The following is a 16,821-nucleotide window of genomic DNA, read 5'->3' on the forward strand; positions in this document are numbered from 1 at the left end:
GGATCAAGTAGGTAAAAAGACGAGGGCTAGTAGAAATCCTTGGGTAACAGAAGAAATATTGAATTTAATTGATGAAAGGAGAAAATATAAAAAGGCGTTAAATGAAGCAGGCAAAAAGGAATACAAACGTCTCAAAAATGAGATCGACAGGAAGTGCAAAATGGCTAAGCAGGGATGGCTAGAGGACAAATGTAAGGATGTAGAAGCTTATCACACTAGGTGCATGATAGGCACTGCCTACAGGAAAATTAAAGAGACCTTTGGAGAAAAGAGAGCCACTTGTATGAATATCAAGAGCTCAGATGGAAACCCAGTTCTAAGCAAAGAAAGGAAAGCAGAAAAGGTGGAAGGAGTATATAGAGGGTCTATACAAGCGCGATTTACTTGAGGACAATATTATGGAAATGGAAGAGGATGTAGATGAAGATGAAATGGGAGATAAGATACTGCGTGAAGAGTTTGACAAAGTACTGAAAGACCAGCGTCGAAACACGGCCCCAGGAGTAGACAACACTCCATTAGAACTAATGACGGCCTTGGGAGAGCCAGTCCTGACAAACCTCTACCATCTGGTGAGCAAGATGTATGACACAGGTGAAATACCCTCAGGCTTCAAGAAGAATATAATAATCCCAAAGGAAGCAGGTGTTGACAGATGTGAAAATTACCGAACTATCAGTGTCATAAGCCACATCTGCAAAATACTAACGCGAATTCTTTACAGACGAAAGGAAAAACTGGTAGAAGCCGACCTCGGGGAAGATCAGTTTGAATTCCGTAGAAATGTTTGAACACGTGAGGCAATACTGACCTTACGACTTATCTTAGAAGAAAGATTAAGAAAAGGCAAACCTACGTTTCTAGCGTTTCTAGACTTAGAGAATGCTTTTGACAATGTTGACTAGAATACTCTCTTTCAAACTCTAAAGGTGGCAGGGGTAAAATACAGGGAGCGAAAGGCTATTTACAATTTGTACAGAAACCAGATGGCAGTTGTAAGAGTCGAGAGGCATGAAAGGGAAGCAGTGGTTGGGAAGGGAGTCAGACAGGATTGTAGCCTCTCCCCGATGTTATTTAATCTGTATATTGAGCAAGCAGTAAAGGAAACAAAACAAAAATTCGGAGTAGGTATTAAAATCCATGGAGAAGAAATAAAAATTTTGAGGTTCGTCGATGACATTGTAATTCTGTCAGAGACAGCAAAGGACTTGGACGAGCAGTTGAACGATATGGACAGTGTCTTGAAAGGAGGATATAAGATGAACATCAACAAAAGCAAAACGAGGATAATAGAATGTAGACGAATGAAGTCGGGTGATGCTGAGGGAATTAGATTAGGAAATGAGGCACTTAAAGTAGTAAAGGAGTATCGCTATTTGGGGAGAAAAATAACTGATGATGGTCGAACTACAAAGTATACAAAATGTAGAATGGCAACGGCAAGGAAAGCGTTTCTGAAGAAGAGAAATTTGTTAACATCGAGTATAGATTTAAGTGCCAGGAAGTCGTTTCTGAAAGTATTTGTATGGAGTGTAGCCATGTATGGAAGTGAAACATGGACGATAAATAGTTTGGACAAGAAGAGAATAGAAGCTTTCGATATGTGGTGCTACAGAAGAATGCTGAAGATTGGTATATCAGATAACTAATGAGGACGGACTGTACAGATTTGGGAATAAGAGGAGTTTCCGGCACAAATTGACAAGAATAAGTGACCGGTTGGTAGGACATTTTCTGAGGCATCAGGGGATCACAAATTTAGCACTGGACGGCAGCGTGGAGGCTAAAAATCGTAGAGGGAGACCAAGAAATGGACACTCTTAGCATATTCAGAAGGATGTAGGTTGCAGTAAGTAGTGGGAGATGAAGAAGGTAACACAGGAGAGAGTAACATGGAGAGCTGCATCAAACCAGTCTCAGGACTGAAGGCCACAATAACAACATCGATAATATTTGTTGAAGTTTGTACACCTAGTTCATTTTAACATCTTGTGGCTAGTACATAGTGTAGTGGATATTACACGCGGTATGTCATAGGTCAGCCAACTCGTCTGAAATCAAAATTGAGTTAACGTTAGCTAAGTATATAAGATTCTTTAGGAATTGTACCTCACTTAAGTTATTTGGACCATAGAAAACAAAATGACGCCAATTTGAAAAAAATGGGGATTTTTTCATCGATTTTTCGACTTCGTCGGCCAAGTATAGATATTTATAGTTGTTGGATAGGAATAAAAGTGGTACAACTCTTAGACAATTTAGTTAGCTTCGTCTGAAACAAAGAATCATACCAATCAGACCAGAATGCAAATGCTTCGTGGCTAACTTCAAAACACATGCGTTCTAACTTTCAATTGAATTTTGTGTTTCTTTCTAAGCACCAGTACAATAACTCATCCTCCGAAAGAAAAATACTGGTGCGTGGAAAAGGCATATTTTTCAGGCAGATGCAGACATCCCCGTTCCGTATTCGGAAAAACCGTTGCAGGGGTGGATTCTAAACACGATTAATTATCCAAAAATGCAATTTAAAATAATCGACTTTTTGAACCAAAAGATAGTAAACATCCCCATAACATCTGTGGCCATCAGTCCCCTAGACTTAGAACTACTTAAAACTAACGAACCTAAGGACATCACACAAATCCATGCCCAAGGCAGGATTCGAACCTGCGACCGTAGTAGCAGCGCGGTTCCGGACTGAAGCGCCTAGAACCGCTCGGCCACAACGTCTGGCATTTACGAATCAGTAAGCACTTGTCCTGTATCACAATGTCTTGACGTGCGACGCCTGGCAATGTGATGCAGCTTCACAAAGTTTCCAGGGCATTTAATTGTCCACTAAAATATTTGAGAAACTCTTATAAAATGTACAAACAGATAATAGATACACTACAAAAAATTAACACGAAAACAGACAATTCCAGGTTGCATATAGTGCATGTTTAACAGCGTTTAGCCGTAAATGCGAATAACATTTGGAATCCTCAGTAAATATTTATAAATCCATAAACCCTGCTATATTATGTTAAAGAAATATTAACGTTTAAGGGCCATAGAGTAGGCAGTAATTAATCGATTTATTAAACACAATTAGAAAAGCACATGACCCAGTGTATGCGTTTATAGAAATATATAAAATCGAAAAATTTCATAAACCTAATAGCATTAATTTAGTTTTTTTAACGTTCAAGCAGTGCAGATATAAAAATCATAAAAGACAACACAGCCAGAGTCAGAGAACATTGACACTGAAAGAGCAATGACGCTAGGCAAGTTAAATAAAGTAAGCTGCACAGAAACACTTAAGTCACTTCGCCGCGATAGGTAGGTAAACTGTATGTGCTTGGTTTTCAAAACATTCTGAGCGAATTTAGTTTTCTTCAGTGTTCCAGTCGCAGAGCAGTGAACCAAAACGACCACTGCTAGCGCCGAAAGGGCAGGTGCCACAAGTCTGCCTGGACCCTACCGTTCAGACTATAGCATGTTCAGTCCAAAGTCTCCTCAAATGCAGAATACCAACTGCATCTTCTCCAATGGGCTGAAATGTCTAAGCCTCAGGCAAAAACATCAGGCGTGTCATCCAGCACAAGGAAGATATTACTATGTATCCATCACAGCACATGAATCACAGTGGCTAAAAAGACTTAAAGATTATAATCGAGGAAAAACCGCACACTGAGATTGAGGTTACGCGTGCAGATCCTTTCAGGCGAGCCAATTCGCTCACGATTGTGAGGTGCTATAACATTGGTTGCTTCGTTACGACGAGCGAGGATACCTTCAAGCTATTAATGTACCATCGATTAAAAGTTCATAAGCTGATAAATGACTTAGTTTCATACAAAACAAAAATTTCTGTTTCTGAGTGTAGGTCTATATCAACCAGTTTCCCAGCGACGAAGGGGAAGGGAACTTCTTCATGCTGTCACGGAATAGTCAGTGTTAGGTAGTAGGAGAAATGACAACAGCGAGAAACTTAACATGAGGATTGATGATCACGAAGCAGCTGAAGATAAGGAATTCGGTCACCTAAACAGAAAAAACCAGTGACGGATGGAGCAAGGAGGATTTAAAAAAGGAGCTGCCAAAAAGGGTATTTCTGGCCTAGAAAAGTCTACTGGTACCGAATGTCGGCCTGAATGTGAGGAAGAAAGTTCTGAAAACATAGGATTGGAGTACATCTTTTATGGTAGTGAAACATGGACTATGGGAATAGCGGAACAGATTAGAACAGACGGATTTAAGACGTGATGCAACAGAAGAATGTTAAAAATTAGGTGGATTGATACGATAAGGAATGAGAAGGTTCTCTGGAGAAAAGGCGAGGAAAGCAATATGTGGAAAACATTGACAGGGAGAAGGTACAGGGTGATACGACATCTGTTAAGACATCAGGAAATGATTTCCATGGTACTAGAGGAAGCTGTAGAGGGCAAAAACTGTAGAAGAAGACAGCTACAGGAATACATCCAGCATATAATAGAGAATGTACGTTGGAAGACCTTCTCTGCGATGTAGAGGATAGCACAGAATAAGAATTCATGGCGGGCTGTATCAAAACAGTCAGAAGACTGATGACAAAAAAAAGTGTTATTTCAAGCCTGTTGAAAAGTGAACAGACATGTGTAGGCTTCAAGAATGATATTTTCACTCTGCAGCGGAGGGTGCGCAGATATGAAACCTTCTGGCAGAAGAAAACTATGTGCTGAACCGAAACTCGAACTCGGGACTTTCGCCTTTCACGGGCAAGTGCTCTACCAACTGAGCTACCCAAGCACGACTCACGACCTCTCCTCACAGCTTCAGTTTTGCCAGTACGTCGTCACCTACCTTCCAAACTTCACAGAAGGGAGGAAATTAGAAACTTAGAATCTATCCATGGTAAAATTTCATCAAGCATATCGTTGATGATGAAGGAGGCAGCAATTGTGCTGAAATAAAGTGAGTAGTAGGGAAACAACAGGAATGGAGAACTCCATCATACCACTGGAAAAATAACAGCTATGGACAGTTTCTGTATCCAAATATTAAAGACGAAAGGCATATATTAGGAAAAACAAGGCCTAGGCTGCCAAAATACAAATTCAAAAGTTGTACATGTCACCATTTCCTTTAGTGATATGGTTGCTCCTTGACGCAGAGAAGCCGGCCGAAGTGGCCGTGCGGTTAAAGGCGCTGCAGTCTGGAACCGCAAGACCGCTACGGTCGCAGGTTCGAATCCTGCCTCGGGCATGGATGTTTGTGATGTCCTTAGGTTAGTTAGGTTTAACTAGTTCTAAGTTCTAGGGGACTAATAACCTCAGCAGTTGAGTCCCATAGTGCTCAGAGCCATTTGAACCATTTTTTTGACGCAGAGACTTTCACATGTATTTCGGTATTGAAAAACATGCTTACAGTCACCGTACGGCGGTACGTGACAGAATATGTTTCGGTGAGATAATCGATCTGCCGGTTCTCTGATACGGAAGCTTATGTTTCAGACATATCACAGCGCTGCACTTTCATTGCTGTGCTGTCAAATGGAAGTCTTTCATTTCGTGGAGTAGCGTTCTAGTGCGATAAGCGAGTAATGGAAAACCGAGCAGTTACCGTTACAGCACAGTGATTTCCGATGGCTCTCTATTACAGGGAAAGAGCTTTCCAATTTTCTGGAGTGCCCCCGGTGCGCCGTTTGCCCAGAGCATCGTCGCGTGCTAAGCCTGGCTAATGGCTTGTCAGGAACAGCGTCTGGAGCGACTCATTCCTGACGTAAATCACCGATAACGTCCATTTGTGGGAGCAAATTTATTACAGAGCTGTAGGAGGTGTTAATAATGCTTGGAGTATTTTTGGTGACTGGAGGCACCAACACCGCTTATAAGAACTCTGGTAATGCAGTACTTAGGGACGTTAACTATGGTATAGTAAATTTACAGATTCCTCTCATTTAAAAGCATTACAGACTCCGGGGAAACCAGAACAATGTATGCTGTTAGGTGGAAACGACTTTTCTCAGAAAAAGACACTAGTAACTTGCTGTATCAGATATAGAAAACATAAGGTCAGTTTCAGTCAAAAACACACATGTGATCAATACCTGGAAGTATCCTAAATGCTTCTGTAGGTCATTCGCAAAACGTAGTGCAACCTCATAGTCGTGAGTTAGACGTTTCGTGTTTTCACGTAATAAGTTGGACGAAAATATTTGATTTCTCTCTGAAAACGACAAATCTTCATCAATAGACTTTTGGCCCTGCTGTGACATGAACTACAACTTGTATCCGATGGGGTCGGACAACATGTGGAAATTGTTGTAAGTTCCTATGGAACCAAAATGCTGATGTCATCGGTCCCTAGCCTTACACAATACTTAATCTTAATTTAACTAACTTACGCTACGGACAGCACGCACACCTATGCCCCAAAGAGGACTCGAACCTTCAACGGGGGTAGCCGCGCGTACTGTGACAAGGAGCCAGACAGCGCGGCTACCCCGCGCGGCGCGGAACGAACAAATGCGAGTCATTTACCACATTCGAGTGAATGTACCCATTTCTTCTACAAAAGGTCTTTAATTCGGAAGTGTTAAAAGTGACTGAGGCTAGCCAGTACTTTCACGTTTCAGAATACGTTACCAAGCAATATGACATCCGAGAGAAACAATTCAAAAGCCCCCACGTTCGTACTGCTTAGGATCTACGTAACACTATGCCTGTTTCGTTGTACGTGACCCAAATCATTGCAACCACAATTATGAAAATCGAACTCATGATATTAAAGGCACTGCGGAACGATTGCTGCAAGTTAAACCACCAAATGTTTCTCACCTATGGAAAACTAAATTATCCATCTAGGAACGGTATGTCACGGTGGAAACATCACCAACCGATCAAAAAGATCTGACTTGGCATGGTTCCAAAACCACCCGGCAACACACACGCTCACTAACGCAAAAAGTGAGACCGACACAAATCAAAAAACTTTTTCTGCACTACATTCGCACACCAAACAAACACAACAAGTATACTTAATCTATAACATCGGGTCGTTGACTAAACCACTAGCGTTGGAGCCAACGCATCTCAGAACACGTGATTCATGATAGATTAGGAACATAAAGGCACAGTACACCCTCTGCGAAGATGGAGACGTCAGCTTGCCTGTCCCTACAAGAAGCGTCTTTTACTATAGATTGCGGAAGGTACGAATTTAATCGGATGCTTTCAACATCCGACGAACGAGTCTCCACTACAAACCAACAGGACCAAAGAACGAGGCCAATTCGGGAAGTAAGGCCCGGTCGAGCACGATATGGAAAGCACAGTGTACGTCTAATGAAGCTTTGCACATATGTGTTGGGCAGTGTCTCTAGTATTCCCGTCGATCGCGTCACGTCACCCTTTTCAGTTCTGAGAGCACAGTGACCACATAAATGTACCTCGAAAATGGTGTCTCCCGCCAAGTATGTGGGCCTGGTGAGAGATTTCGCCTGATATCATGCAACCCGTATAACACAATGGTCATGCGTTTCCATCTTGATGGCAGTTCTAGGCCGCACTCTACAGGGGCAATGAAGATCCTCCTGCAGCGTTTTCGATTGGAAAGTGTTTGGTCACACATAATACAGCCCGTAATTTGTTCGCTCTGAGTTTCGTCTCTGCTCACATAAACCGCTGGCTATGAAAAAAGATTTTAGTACGGACAACAGGCTGCAGACCAGCATAGAGAATTGGCGACAAGCACAGTCGGCTGCCTTCTATGACGAGGATATTGGAAAGTCGGTACAACGCTACGACAAATGTCTTAGTCGGAGCGGTGACTATGCCGAGAATTAACTGGAGGTTGCAGCTAACTGCTGTAAATAAAACATTTTTGAGTTTCACGGTGGTTTCCATTTCCTGGACGATCGGACCTCACGTTCCGAATAGTTCTCGTATTTGAAGCACCTCAGCTACATGGAAGAATACCAAACAGTACGCAACTCTACTGTACTGTCCACGGCGGCTCGATGGAAAGCCTGTCACTGCAACATCTCAATACAAGACTACACGCCTCGACGATACAATGAGAAAATGGTTGGATGGTTGAGTTGTTGGAGTGGACGAAACAGCGAGGTCATCGGTCCCATCTGATTAGGGAAGAATGGGGAAAGAAGTCAGCTGTACCTTTTCAAAGGAACCATCCCGACATTTGCCTTAAACGATTTAGGGAAATCACGGAAACCCTAAATCATAAAGCCGAACGTGGGTTTGTACCGTCGTCCTCCCAAATTCGAGTCCAGTGTACGAGGAAAAGCTGTCACTACAACCTCGAGAGGCGGCCCATATTTGTAGTTAGTTCCACGCTTCTCCACATCACTCGAGACGAGCCGAATTCCCAGCCGCTGCACGTCTCAGGTCGCGAAAACAATTACCAGAGAGCGGCTCTTTGACAGCAGCGCCATACAACGCAGGTGGCGGGATTTCAAACAGATGGAGGGCAGGACAACACAGCACCGTTTAGTGGGCCATATCATGTCGTGGAGCCGTCTCGAAGTCATGGAACTTCCATATCTTAACAGAGGTTGTGTCAATGTCTATGATAATCATTAGTACTAACGCAAATTTCGTTTGATGGTGGATACTATTTTTCTCTGTAGCCTTTCAGTATAAAACACCCTCTTCCATGCAACCCAGATGGTGCAGCCGTTGCTCCGGTTGAAGTTATTGGACATTTCGGCCTCAAAGCCTTCTTTAATGACAGAACCATAGGAAATAGATTCATAGACTGCAGTTTTCGATTCATCTACCTTGATTGTATGTTTGTTTATGGGAATGTTTTCGACTGCACCAGACCTGTCGAAGTCGCTGTATTAAGTGTGGAGCTGTTATGTGTGTAGTGTTGTGAAATCGTGTTGACTGACCAATGTGAATGCAGTGTAGTTTGTTGCGTGCAGAATGTCTTTTTACCGGCTCTCCGGAAAATATATTTAATATCTTGTAAATATCTTGTACGCGTAGGACTCCGCCTATTTTATCTGTTTAGCACCAAAGAAAGAAACCAGAGGCATGGAAAACACCTTTTGATGATTATCTCCGTTTCTTAGAGATCGATAGCTAGTATAACATTCTCTATAGACTACAGACGTTCTACTGGAATACCTTCCTTAAATATCCGGTTCTGGAATCGAAACGAACCTTTTCTAAACAGTTTAAGCTCTTTGTATCAGCCTGTTTAAAACTCTTTTTCTTCTGCTTGATTACGTAAGCTGTGCGCAATAAACAGTAAGTCAGTGTCTATTGGCTTCCGATTGTGACAGCCAGAGCGAGAGCACCAGCAGCAGCGAGTACTGTTTGTATAAAGCGTTTATTTTGCATTTTGTTTACGACCTTCCACTAAGGAAGGGATTCTATTAGTGTTTATCTGCTCTGCATAGTAACTAACAGTTCTTGATAAAACTTTACGTAGTTTTCGTGTTAGATTTCTTAGTGTTTTCTTGATCGTTTAGAACAGAAAGCGCCCTAAAACCGTCTTTTGTTTGTTTCGCGGCCGTTAGCCACTAGTCACTTGAATCAGCAGTTGTCTTGTGACAGCCAGAGCGAGAGCACCAGCAGCAGCGAGTACTGTTTGTATAAAGCGTTTATTTTGCATTTTGTTTACGACCTTCCACTAAGGAAGGGATTCTATTTGTGTTTATCTGCTCTGCATAGAAACTAACAGTTCTTGATCGTTAGGAGAGAAATTTATTTTGTACTTATTTGCTGCGCTTAGCTTTTAAATAGTTTTTCTGGGAAAACCTAGCGTAGTTTTCGCGTCTCATATTTCAGTGAGTGTTTCTTGATTATCAGAGTAGCTCATCAGAAGATTATCTTGGGAATTTGTCACCGTATAGAGTAGGGTAAACATAGTCATGTGTAGGGACTGTGGTTGTTGTGAGCGGACGCAAGGAGAATTGGCCACTCTTCGGGGGCAGGTGGAGGCTTTGTCTGTTAGGCTCATCGAGCTCGAGGCGCAGGCGTCGGCTCGTAGTGGCGTTGGGGCAACTGTGGTGAGACCTATGCCTACTTCGGCGGCCTTGGAATCACATGGAACCCCTGATGTCGCTGCGTCTTCCGGCAGTGAGCATCTTACCGGTCAGCCATCACTCCAGGGTGAATGGCGGACAGTGGTGGGCTCGCGCGTGCCTGGCCGAAAGGCGAAGGTGGGATCTGGCCGCGTGGCAGCTGCCTTACCCCTTTCCAACAGGTACGGGGTGCTTCCTAGTGGTGATGACATCGTTTCCGAGCCACCACAGGATGCCTCGCCTGTTGGGCCAGTGGCCGATTCTCCGGCAAGGTCCCGACAGTCACAGAGGGCGGGCCTATTAGTTATAGGGAGCTCCAACGTTAGGCGGGTTATGGAGCCCCTCAGGAAAATAGCGGGTAGGTCGGGGAAGAATGCCAGTGTGCACTCGGTGTGCTTGCCGGGGGGTCTCGTCCGTAATGTGGAGGAGGCCCTTCCGGCAGCTATTGAACGCACTGGGTGTGACCGGCTGCAGATAGTAGCACATGTCGGAACGAATGACGCCTGCCGCTTGGGTTCTGAGGCCATCCTTGGTTCCTTCCGGCGGCTGGCTGATTTGGTGAAGACAACCAGCATCGCACGCGGAGTGCAAGCTGAGCTTAATATCTGCAGCATAGTGCCCAGAGTCGATCGCGGTCCTCTGGTTTGGAGCCGTGTGGAGGGTCTAAACCAGAGGCTCAGACGACTCTGCGACTATAATGGTTGCAAATTCATCGACCTCCGTTATTGGGTGGAGAACTGTAGGGCCCCCCTAGACAGGTCAGGCGTGCACTACACACCGGAAGCAGCTACTAGGGTAGCAGAGTACGTGTGGCGTGCACACGGGGGTTTTTTAGGTTAGAGGGACCCCCCCCCCCCCTTGGGCGAAACGATAAAATACCTGACGGCTTACCAGAGAGAACATCAGCATCGTTGATAAAGAACGTCCGTCCTCAGAGACCAAAAACAGGAAATGTTAACGTAATATTGGTAAACTGCAGGAGTATCCAGGGCAAGGTTCCTGAATTAGTATCGCTTATTGAAGGAAATAGTGCGCATATAGTAGTAGGAACGGAAAGTTGGTTAAAACCGGAAGTGAACAGTAACGAAATCCTAGACACAGAATGGAATATATACCGCAAGGATAGGATAAACGCCAATGGTGGAGGAGTATTTATAGCAGTAAAGAATTCAATAATATCCAGTGAAGTTATTAGCGAATGCGAATGTGAAATAATCTGGGTTAAGTTAAGTATCAAAGGTGGGTCAGATATGATAGTCGGATGCTTCTATAGACCACCTGCATCAGCAACCGTAGTAGTTGAGCGCCTCAGAGAGAACCTGCAGAACGTCGTGAAGAAGTTTCGTGATCATACTATTGTAATAGGGGGAGACTTCAATCTACCAGGTATAGAATGGGATAGTCACACAATCAGAACTGGAGCCAGGGACCGAGACTCTTGTGACATTATCCTGACTGCCTTGTCCGAGAATTACTTCGAGCAGATAGTTAGAGAACCAACTCGTGAAGCTAACGTTTTAGACCTCATAGCAACAAATAGACCGGAACTTTTCGACTCCGTGAATGTAGAAGAGGGTATCAGTGATCATAAGTCAGTGGTTGCATCAATGACTACAAGTGTAATAAGAAATGCCAAGAAAGGAAGGAAAATATATTTGCTTAACAAGAGTGATAGGGCACAAATCGCAGAATATCTGAGTGACCACCATCAAACGTTCATTTCTGAGGAAGAAGATGTGGAACAAAAATGGAAAAAATTCAGAAACATCGTCCAGTACGCCTTAGATAAGTTCGTACCGACTAAGGTCCAAAGCGAGGGGAAAGATCCACCGTGGTATAACAATCATGTACGAAAGGTACTACGGAAACAAAGAAAGCTTCATCATAGGTTTAAGAGTAGTCGAATCATAGCTGATAAGGAAAAGCTGAACGAAGCGAAAAAGAGCGTAAAGAGAGCAATGAGAGAAGCATTCAACGAATTCGAACATAAAACATTGGCAAACAATCTAAACAAGAACCCTAAAAAGTTTTGGTCATATGTAAAATCGGTAAGCGGATCTAAATCCCCTATTCAGTCACTCGTTGACCACGATGGCACCGAAACAGAGGACGACCGAAGAAAGGCAGAAATACTGAATTCAGTGTTCCGAAACTGTTTCACTGCGGAAAATCGTAACACGGTCCCTGACTTCAGCCGTCGCACGGACACCAAAATGGAAAATATTGAAATAAACGATATCGGAATTGAAAAGCAACTGCTATCACTTAGTAGCGGAAAAGCATCCGGACCAGACGAGATAGCCGTAAGATTCTACAGTGATTATGCTAAAGAACTTGCCCCCTTTCTATCAGCAATTTATCGTAGATCTCTGGAAGAACGTAAAGTACCTAGCGACTGGAAGAAAGCGCAGGTCGTTCCCATTTTCAAGAAGGGTCATAAATCAGATGCGAATAATTATAGGCCTATTTCGCTTACGTCAATCTGTTGTAGAATAATGGAACATGTTTTATGTTCTCGTATTATGACGTTCTTAGATAATACAAATCTCCTTCATCATAACCAACATGGATTCCGCAAACAGAGATCATGTGAAACTCAGCTCGCCCTATTTGTCCAAGAAATTCACAGTGCCGTAGACACTGGCGAGCAGATTGATGCCGTATTCCTGGACTTCAGGAAGGCATTTGATACGGTTCCGCACTTACGTTTAGTGAAAAAAATACGAGCTTACGGAATATCGGACCAGGTTTGTGATTGGATTCAGGATTTCCTAGAAGAAAGAACACAACATGTCATTCTTAACGGTTCAAAATCTGCAGATGTAGAGGTAATTTCGGGAGTACCGGAAGGAAGCGTGATAGGACCTTTATTGTTTACAATATACATAAATGACTTAGTTGACAACATCGGTAGCTCCGTGAGGCTATTTGCAGATGACACGGTTGTCTACAAGAAAGTAGCAACATCAGAAGACTCGTACGTACTCCAGGAAGACCTGCAGAGGATTAATGAATGGTGCGACAGCTGGCAGCTTTCCCTAAACGTAGATAAATGTAATATAATGCGCATACATAGGGGCAGAAATCCATTCCAGTACGATTATGCCATAGGTGGTAAATCATTGGAAGCGGTAACGACCGTAAAATACTTAGGAGTTACTATCCGGAGCGATCTGAAGTGGAATGATCACATAAAACAAATAGTGGGAAAAGCAGGCGCCAGGTTGAGATTCATAGGAAGAATTCTAAGAAAATGTGACTCATCGACGAAAGAAGTAGCTTACAAAACGCTTGTTCGTCCGATTCTTGAGTACTGCTCATCAGTATGGGACCCTTACCAGGTTGGATTAATAGAAGAGATAGACATGATCCAGCGAAAAGCAGCGCGATTCGTCATGGGGACATTTAGTCAGCGCGAGAGCGTTACGGAGATGCTGAACAAGCTCCAGTGGCGGACACTTCAAGAAAGGCGTTACGCAATACGGAGAGGTTTATTATCGAAATTACGAGAGAGCACATTCCGGGAAGAGATGGGCAACATATTACTACCGCCCACATATATCTCGCGTAATGATCACAACGAAAAGATCCGAGAAATTAGAGCAAATACGGAGACTTACAAGCAGTCGTTCTTCCCACGCACAATTCGAGAATGGAACAGGGAAGGGGGGATCAGATAGTGGTACAATAAGTACCCTCCGCCACACACCGTAAGGTGGCTCGCGGAGTATAGATGTAGATGTAGATGTAGATAAACTTCACGATAGGAGTCTTGCTGCCCAGAGCTAGAGAATTTGTTTGACTTCAGGAGCTGCAAGATTCAATATCCACGTTAAATTATCGCCACCATTTTTGTTAATGTCATCCTCACTTATTACAGAAATCAAAGACTGGAGGGATTTTGAGAAATTGTCGGCTGTGTGTTCTAGACCACGTGTATGTAAATCTAAAAGATCGAAGAAATTATTATGCCTCGCCGAAGAAGTAAAAAATTAAAATAAAATTGCGCTACTGCGTACAACCGGAACAGCGAGAGCCACACAGGGGATTTTCGAAATCACTTATAATGTCGATATGTATAAAAGGAACTATGTTCTTATCTCCCTATTGCACAACAGTGCATTGTAACCAGTTAGTTATTCTAACAACAGTAATAACGCGTGAAAACACGTATATTCTACTGGGAACATGTCGTCTTAAAAACGAAACAAGAGCCAAGCGTGATCTCAAAATATTTCAGTAGCAAACCGCTGAATCTAAAATAAATACCAGTGTTGTCGCTCACGATTACTTAAAAAGAACTCATTACTGTGTCAATCAGAATGACCGAGATATTCTTCCAGTTACTTCTGACTACAACAAATATTTTTCATTTTATGGTATAAAGCTCTTGCAAAAATGTGACACAACACATCGAACAAGTAAGAAACACGCACACAAATTAAATAAGATGAAATACCACTATTCAGAAAAGATAATTAACTAATTTGTGTGTACTTAAAATATCACAACACGTGTAGAAATAATCCTTACATAAGGTAAGATTACAAGCTACTACTATAGAACCTCAGCATTGTTATTATATTACTCTGCAGTTAAGTCGTGTACTACAGAATTAATTGGCAGAACCTTTGTTTATAAAAAATAAAGTTTATTAACAGCATTCATATGACAGCCAGTAATATGGCTTGGTAAATATGACACAACTCATAAATAACTGCAGGGATGAACTGACATTTGAACGGCACAATCCCAATGTGTAGCAGTGAAATACAGGACAGGCCTATAATGACCTTTCTTTGCAGGAAATATTGTGCATTTTCTGTGACACATATTTCGCATCAATAGAATGACTCATTAGATTATTCGATTCTCCGCTATTTAATCGTTTTCAGCTGTATAGTTTCCTGATTTCATTTTTATGGGCATTTGTATGCGAAAGTGAGCCCGTTTTCTGGGAGAGAGGCAAAATACGCGGTAGAATTTTGTTCATTTCTTCGATAATGGCAGTTCTTATTGTGTCCGTAATGTGTCGGCTCACTACAGTTCAGCCTGAAACTCACTACCGCTATCCGCTCTGCTGTGGTATTACATGCGGTTGGTATGACTCTTGAGAAATACTGAAAATGGAAAAATGGCCACACCCGACTTCCTTTAGGTGTCTTTCCTGAAAAACGCAACTTCTACATCGCAGCATCGCTGTAGTTTATTGTGAGTTCATGAACGTAGAGAAAAACTATAGTCTTTGAGACGTTCTGGAATAGTTCTTTAGTAACGTTGGTTTTATTGTGAAAAAATTCGTTCACATTCACGACGAGAAAATTCTCTATAATTTTAGTAACTGCATTAAAATTTATATAATATAACAACTGTCTATCTGTTGTCTGTGAACATTTTTCCCGATTTCTCTGAGTAGTGCTGCCATCAGTCACTCAGAACGACTACCAACCACCATTTGTGATCGCTTGGTACGTTTCCTTCTAGATATTTTAAGGGGTTTGCTGAAATTTTCTTCAATGTTGGTGCTTCTTGGAACCGTGTCTTCAAGTGAAAATTATCTGATGAAAAGTTGTGAAGTAGCTATTTCGATTAAGCATGTTTTCCTGTGGATCTCAATGTTTGTGTTATGCACATTTTCTGAAAGTTGGCTTGGTATAAAGTGCAAAGAAAATCACCATAGGAGAAACGCCAAGGCATTAATATTGACTTCCTCTCAATACAAAAATGATTTGGAAATTGAAGAAATAACCAGAAAATATAAAGGAGAAAAGAAAAACTGCAAATGAAAGCTTTTTACGAGGAAGAATCAAAAGGCGAGTAAGCATTAAAGAACAGTTGGAAAAATCAGAAAAGCTAAAGAAAAAAAAAAGATTCTTCGACTCCATCAGCAGGGGTGAAAGAGCGTCTATCTTGCCTTGTCTGGGCTCATCAACACTGTCGCAGTGTTCAATAAGAAGACAATTATTTCGTCTGTGATTTCTGTCATTAATAAGCTGTGTTTTTAGTTTTTTTTTAAATTATGACTAGTTATTGACAATTTTTCTTGTATCTGTGTAATAGTTTGAAGTCTTCAAAAGTTCAGAATTGTTAAAACATATTTTGGTACTTAAAAAAGATTTGCCATAATATTTGGTAGTGTATTTGGGAATTTGCATTCATTTAAATGCGTCGTATGTTTTACCCCCTGGGTGGAGCGAAATAGCTTTTTTGGTGTCTTACTAGGTTTACTGTTTATATATTGCTATGATTTATTTTAAGCTGAAACTGGTGTAGTATCATGTTTTTGAATATGTTGTTGTTGTTGGGGCCCTTAGTCCAGAGACTGGTTTGATGCAGTTGAATATGTAAGGGAACTGAATAACATTAATTTGCAAACTTTTTGATCACTGAAAATAATCTACATGAATTAAAGTTTCGGGTACCTAGTGATACCCTGTTTTTCCTGCATTATAAAATCTGACAAGTAAATTTACATTCAAATGACATTGTTCGCCTGAACGTTGGTTTCTGCAAACCACAAAACTGCCAAGGTCCCGAGTTCTAGTCTCGGCCGAGCACACAGTTTTAATCTGCCAGGATGTTTCATATCAGCGCACACTCCGCTGCAGAGTGAAAATCTCATTCTGGAAACATCCCCCAGGCTGTGGCTAAGCCATGTCTCCGCAATATCCTTTCTTTCAGGAGTGCTAGTTCAGCAAGCTTCACAGGAGAGCTTCTGTAAAGTTTGGAAGGTAGAAGGTAGGAGACGAGGTACTGGTAGAAGTAAAGCTGTGACGACTGGGCGTGAGTCGTGATTG

Source organism: Schistocerca nitens, chromosome 2 (genome assembly GCF_023898315.1).
Source record: "Schistocerca nitens isolate TAMUIC-IGC-003100 chromosome 2, iqSchNite1.1, whole genome shotgun sequence".
NCBI classification, from domain to species: Eukaryota; Metazoa; Arthropoda; class Insecta; order Orthoptera; family Acrididae; genus Schistocerca; species Schistocerca nitens.